Genomic DNA, 7500 nt, shown 5'->3' on the forward strand with positions numbered 1-7500 from the left:
TCCTCCCTCACTCACCTCCTCCCTCCCTCACTCACCCACCTCCTCCCTCACTCACCTCCTCCCTCCCTCACTCACCTCCTCCCTCCCTCACTCACCCACCTCCTCCCTCCCTCACCCACCTCCTCCCTCACTCACCTCCTCCCTCCCTCACTCACCCACCTCCTCCCTCACTCACCCACCTCCTCCCTCACTCACCTCCTCCCTCCCTCACTCACCCACCTCCTCCCTCACTCACCTCCTCCCTCCCTCACTCACCTCCTCCCTCCCTCACTCACCCACCTCCTCCCTCCCTCACCCACCTCCTCCCTCACTCACCTCCTCCCTCCCTCACTCACCCACCTCCTCCCTCACTCACCTCCTCCCTCCCTCCCTCACGCACCTCCTCCCTCACCCACCTCCTCCCTCCCTCACCCACCTCCTCCCTCACTCACCCACCTCCTCCCTCACTCACCCACCTCCTCCCTCCCTCACTCACCCACCTCCTCCCTCACTCACCCACCTCCTCCCTCACTCACCTCCTCCCTCCCTCACTCACTCACCTCCTCCCTCACTCACCCACCTCCTCCCTCACTCACCTCCTCCCCCCCTCACTCACCCACCTCCTCCCTCCCTCCCTCACCCACCTCCTCCCTCCCTCACCCACCTCCTCCCTCCCTCACCCACCTCCTCCCTCCCTCACGCACCTCCTCCCTCACTCACCCACCTCCTCCCTCACCCACCACCTCCCTCACTCACCCACCTCCTCCCTCACTCACCCACCTCCTCCCTCCCTCACCCACCTCCTCCCTCCCTCACTCACCCTCCTTCTCACTCACCTACCTCCTCCCTCACCCACCTCCTCCCTGACTCACCCACCTCCTCCCTCACTCACCCACCTCCTCCCTCACCCACCTCCTCCCTCACTCACCCACCTCCTCCCTCCCTCACCCACCTCCTCCCTCCCTCACGCACCTCCTCCCTCACTCACCCACCTCCTCCCTCCCTCACCCACCTCCTCCCTCCCTCACGCACCTCCTCCCTCACTCACCCACCTCCTCCCTCCCTCACCCACCTCCTCCCTCCCTCACTCACCCACCTCCTCCCTCCCTCACCCACCTCCTCCCTCACTCACCCACCTCCTCCCTCACTCACCCACCTCCTACCTCACTCACCCACCTCCTCCCTCACTCACCCACCTCCTCCCTCCCTCACTCACCCACCTCCTCCCTCACTCACCCACCTCCTCCCTCCCTCACCCACCTCCTCCCTCACCCACCTCCTTCCTCCCTCACTCACCCTCCTTCTCATTCACCCACCTCCTCCCTCACTCACCCACCTCCTCCCTCACTCACCCACCTCCTCCCTCCCTCACCCACCTCCTCCCTCACTCACCCACCTCCTCCCTCACTCACCCACCTCCTCCCTCCCTCACCCACCTCCTCCCTCACTCACCTCCTCCCTCCCTCACTCACCCACCTCCTCCCTCCCTCACCCACCTCCTCCCTCACTCACTCACCTCCTCCCTCCCTCACCCATCTCCTCCCTCCCTCACCCACCTCCTCCCTCACTCACCCACCTCCTCCCTCACTCACCTCCTCCCTCCCTCACTCACCCACCTCCTCCCTCCCTCACCCACCTCCTCCCTCCCTCACCCACCTCCTCCCTCACTCACTCACCTCCTCCCTCCCTCACCCACCTCCTCCCTCACTCACCCACCTCCTCCCTCACTCACCCACCTCCTCCCTCCCTCACCCACCTCCTCCCTCCCTCACCCACCTCCTCCCTCACTCACCCACCTCCTCCCTCACTCACCCACCTCCTCCCTCACCCACCTCCTTTCTCCCTCACTCACCCTCCTTCTCACTCACCCACCTCCTCCCTCACTCACCCACCTCCTCCCTCACTCACCCACCTCCTCCCTCCCTCACCCACCTCCTCCCTCACTCACCCACCTCCTCCCTCACTCACCCACCTCCTCCCTCCCTCACCCACCTCCTCCCTCACTCACCTCCTCCCTCCCTCACTCACCCACCTCCTCCCTCCCTCACCCACCTCCTCCCTCACTCACTCACCTCCTCCCTCCCTCACCCACCTCCTCCCTCACTCACCCACCTCCTCCCTCACTCACCTCCTCCCTCCCTCCCTCACCCACCTCCTCCCTCCCTCACCCACCTCCTCCCTCCCTGACCCACCTCCTCCCTCCCTCACCCACCTCCTCCCTCACTCACTCACCTCCTCCTTCCCTCACCCACCTCCTCCCTCACTCACCCACCTCCTCCCTCACTCACCCACCTCCTCCCTCCCTCACCCACCTCCTCCATCACTCACCCACCTCCTCACTCACCCACCTCCTCCCTCACTCGCTGGCTCCCGTTAGACAGGCAGGCAGGTGGACCCATGGCTGTTCTCTCTCTGATGGAAGTCCTCCCTTCTCCCTCCCTCACCCACCTCCTCCCTCCCTCACCAACCTCCTCCCTCACCCACCCACCTCCTCCCTCACTCACCCACCTCCTCCCTCACTCACCCACCTCCTCCCTCACTCACCCACCTCCTCCCTCACCCACCTCCTCCCTCACTCACTCACCTCCTCCCTCACTCACTCACCTCCTCCCTCACTCACTGGCTCCCGTTAGACAGACAGACAGGCAGGCAGGACCCATGGCTGTTCTCTCTCTGATGGAAGTCGTTACCAGCCAGGGCTCACCTCTGTGTCATGCCCCTCTGACCCACCTGCCGCCCTGCCCACGCTGCATGGTGCTGGGTCAGACTCCTGGGTGGGTGACCTTGGCCAGAACGGCTCTGGTGGTTTAATCAGCAGGTTCACCTCGGTCTCTCTCTCTCTCTCTCCACACACCCAGACGTGCATGTGCCCCACACAGGCACAGATACATACACACACACGTGTGCACACACGCACGCACGCACGCACACACACACACAGACACACAGACACACACACACAGACACACACACACACACACACACACACACAGACACACACACACAGACACACAGACACACACACACACACAGACACACACACAGACACACAGACACACACACACACACACACATACAGACACACACACACACACACACAGACACACACACACAGACACACATACACACACACACAGACACACACACACACACACACACACACACACACACACACACACACACAGACACACACACACACACACACACACACACACACAGCCAGCCCTCCTGCACCTTAATGAGTTCCCTCTCCCAGCCCAGAACTGTCTTGCACCACAAATAGACTAGTGGGTCTACTGAGGCTGGAGGAACAGAACCAATAAAGCACATCACGGCCTCTGGGCTGTGGAGGGCTCAGACACAGAAGAGGCAAATGGTGTTTACTCAACTCATTATGCAGCAATAACAAGCTAATATTATTAGTTCTGTTGTACAACCCTGATTGGTGGATAGTAGGGGTGTAAATCACCAGCTTCATCACGATACGATATTATATCGATTTGTTTGTATGACGATACAATGTTTGACGATATCACAATGTCAGTCACGATACGATTTCGATTCGATTCGATTCAAGATCGATATGACGATATGATCGATATGACGCGATATCATATGCCAATCTAACACAATTATCAACTCACAAAAACAACTAGAATATGATTTGACCATTTTATTTGTGAGCTCTTCCAGGTATCCAGCATTTAAATCATATTGTATTATACAGTATTCTTCTGTTACAAAAAGAAAAATAGACCCGTTCACTAGTCTCACAAACAAGAGATATTCAGCTTTAAAACATTAATGTCCTATGAAACAAAACTGGAAGAACTTGTCTCCCCTTTTTTAAGGCAGGATTTTTGTAAACGTTCACTTTTTTACTGTCTCATAAACACAGTATTTTTAACAGTTAGAACTGAAACAAGGTCACCATTTAACCTACAGTATATTTGTGCAATAATAATAAATAATAATAAAATAATAATAAATAATAAGTGCAAATGCAGTACAGTGCAGTACATCTTATATACATTCTTCTTTAACCAAACGCAATTTCAGCTGGAGAACAAAACAAATGTAAACAATTCCGCATTCTTAGTGCATATTGACAGATCACTAAGTATATCCTCCAGTGTTCTTCTTTGGGAGGTTTTTCTAAAAAAAAAAGAAAAAAAAAAAAAAAAAAAAAAAAAAAAGATGACGACGATATAGATCGATGTTTTTACATTGCATCGATGTAATCAGATCGTTAGTCAATGAATCGATGTATCGATGTGAATCGATGTATCGTTACACCCCTAGTGGATAGTCTTCACCGGTTTATTGGTTGATCATGTCTATAATAGACAATTTCCACTTGCACTTTGGCATTCAGTTGTTCATTAAGTAATTGTTCTGTCACACACGCACACACATGATGCACACACACACACACACACACACACACAGACACACACACACACACACACACACATACGCACACGTAATTAACTCCCTGTCTCTCTTAGAGAAAGTTTGAATATTCTAGTTAAGCAATTCCAACTTTTGAAATTAACTTTGACCCAGGGGTGGTGTTTGTGGCTTAACGATAATCACATCAAGGGCAGAGACCCCTCACCCTGTTTTTGGCTCAGTAACTTTGTGTTTGCTGAAAAAGCACTCAATCTGCAGTTGTTGTCTGGCCCTTTGGTTGGAATGTGAATAGCAGCACGTTATTGATTGGAGGCGAAATGTTTTTAATGTTGTAGATGAGATTTTGGGATTGCTCACTAATGGGAAGATGGGAGCCCCATTTTCGATCTATTTTCAACTCAAGCCCCAAATTGAAAATCTTTACGGCCGTAATTAAGTCTGAATCTTAAAAGAACACTGAACTTCACGTTTTTCTCTTCGTTAAGCTGTGACAATGATGTGTAAATACAGGACATTCTAAGGCTGGGGATGAGCCAAGACGGTAATGCAGAAGAAATGGAGAGCTGGGGGCGCTTAGGTGGCATAGCGGGTTAAGCGTTGACCATGTAACCGCAGGGTCCCCGGTTCGATTCCGGCCCGGGGACATATCCTGCATGTCATCCCTCCTCTCTCTCTCACCCACCCTTCCTGTCTAAATCTCTACTATATCTGTCAATAAAATGAGAAATTGAGAGCTGTATTGCTATTTCATCTAATGGGATTCAAAACACATTTGCTCATGAGGAAATAAATACATAATAATATGTATATAATACATACATAATAATAATAGATACATTCATAATCATGATACAACACAGGTTCTGCTTACATATTTATTGTTACCGAATGTTGGAAAATCTAATTTGTACATGCAATTAATAATTCAGCACCAATCTCAAGTATCAAGTATGTTTAATATGGTGTTATCTCTCCGTATACTGTACAATGGTTTGGCCATGGTACAGTAGAAGTATAGTACAGTATAGTAGTTTCAACGTTGAAAACATTACACTGTAATGTATGAATTATACATGACTAGCAGTGCAGGGGTGCCTTCTGCACTGAGAACAATCTAAGCATATGAACATCAGACGTTCATGTGCGATGAGTGTCGCACATTGAGACTGACTCTAGAGGGTCCTGGTAGAGTTAGCTGTTTTAACACCACGCTCCCTCAGTCTCCAGCCCCTCAGTTAGCTGTTTTAACACGGCGCTCCCTCAGTCCTCACGCCTCAATGTTGGCTCTTTTAACACTAGAACAGCCGTGCATATTTTACCTACTAAAAGAGCCGCCTCTTAAATGTCTTAAAACGTACTAAAATGACCCCCTCTTTAGAATGGGTATCTACTATTTACACACAACGACCACTAGTTGGCCCCTTGTAAATTAGCCCGCTTCCTACACAGAAAAACTGCAAAATAGCTTTATACTAGCTTATCCTGATGTGATTTTGAAAATGTAAGGATACTGGGTGGCAGAACGCATTTTCTTTACTCACAGCTGTTGTAGTGTTAAACATGCTGCTTCTCTGTCCTGACCCCCAACTACCCCAGTCCTCCTGTGTCATCTCAGCCTCTTTCACAGGCCTTTTAAAGTCAATAACCTTCTAATCAAGCAGCTGATTCAGGTGGATAATTGAGCCTCTGGGGAATGAAGCATAGACCTCATATAGTACAGTAACAGGCGAGCAGCAGCTGAAGCGGCAATGTGGGCGGGACTAAGGCCCAATTTATACTTCTGCGTCGAATTTACGCTCGGCTACGCCGTAGCCTACGTAAGGGCTCTCCCAATTTATAGTTCTGCGTTGGACGGTCTGCGTCGCGTTGGTCGGTCTGCGTCGCGTTGGTCGGTGTACTCATAGCGGCATAATAGCGATTATTTTGCTTGTTGTAAAGAAAATGTCTATGATGCATTGAAATGACATTAAACTAAGATAATAAGATGGTTATCATAATTTTTCAAATCTTTATTAATAAGTAATTACAGAAAAAGTTAATGTCATTTCTGTCATGGCTTCCGCATTTTGGCCTACGAGAGAGTCGGAATCATGTCGGAATCATGTGCTACCAAGGGGACCAATCACAGTGCTTACGGTCTGCGTAGGTGTGTTGCGTAGTTACATTTTTGGAGAGGCGTAGGCTACGCCGTAGATTTTACGCAGAAGTATAAATTGTGCTTTAAGGCCTGTTGCTGTGTGACTGATAGTTGAACTGCCATTCAATTGTATGTCAACAAGTGCAGGCTGCCCAAGTTAGTGTGGTCCTATCTATGTGTTTGGCATTTTAAATAAAGATTTTTTACAATCTGGATAAAGTTTGGGATGTCTTCTTTTAAAATACGGCCAAAATGTTATGTTAATGTCATGCCATGATTCAAACTCTTTGGCTGGCAAGGTGGCTAATCATGTTCTTTGCTAGGGTAACTCAACATGAACTTTCCAGGGTGTAATTGACTAAACGCTTTGTGAAAGGGTACAGACCGCTTCAGAAGTAGCAACTTTTTCTTCTATCTGAAAAGTTATGCTTGGAATGATCAATACAATTGATTGACATTTGACAATAATTGATTCAATTACAAAGCACAATTGAAGCTGTATTTTCTGTCTGAAAAAGGTATTAATAAGCCGGCACAGTATACTGTATGTGGTGTGCAGTAGTTATGAATGCTGCATCCTAACTGCAGGCTGTATTCTAACTGAAAAATATATTAAACTTAGGATATATTCCATAATGTATTGTAACTTTGGGATGTACAGTACCAGTCAAAAGTTTGGACACACTTCCCCAGTCAGTTGAATGGTACTGTCACGACCCAAAAGCTCTGCGTGTACAATGAAATCAAAGGGCTCAAAGTAGTTCACAGTTCCAAAGTCATAATAATCTCCATGGTAAATATCCTCGGGGGTTCATATTCATACGCGTCTCTGTGATACGGCGTCTCTCCTCAGTGACTCTCTCCCACGCTCCTCTCTCAGGAGTAGGAAATGAACACCATTCAAATACCCCCCGCCAACAGGCAAGCCACTCCCCCATGGACCCTGGGTAGCCAATCATCATAACCCACTG

General features: G+C 50.1%; 1 protein-coding gene across 1 annotated transcript in view; it reads left to right on the forward strand.

Annotated features, from left to right (window-relative positions):
- The window catches only part of tafa3a (TAFA chemokine like family member 3a), a gene marked incomplete at both ends in the record, with an annotated part of 46064 nt that overhangs the window by 17734 nt on the left and 20830 nt on the right, over window positions 1-7500 (forward strand). The window lies entirely within an intron of this gene.

This window comes from Nansenia antarctica (assembly GCF_963989245.1).
Source record: "Nansenia antarctica genome assembly, chromosome: 18".
NCBI classification, from domain to species: Eukaryota; Metazoa; Chordata; class Actinopteri; order Argentiniformes; family Microstomatidae; genus Nansenia; species Nansenia antarctica.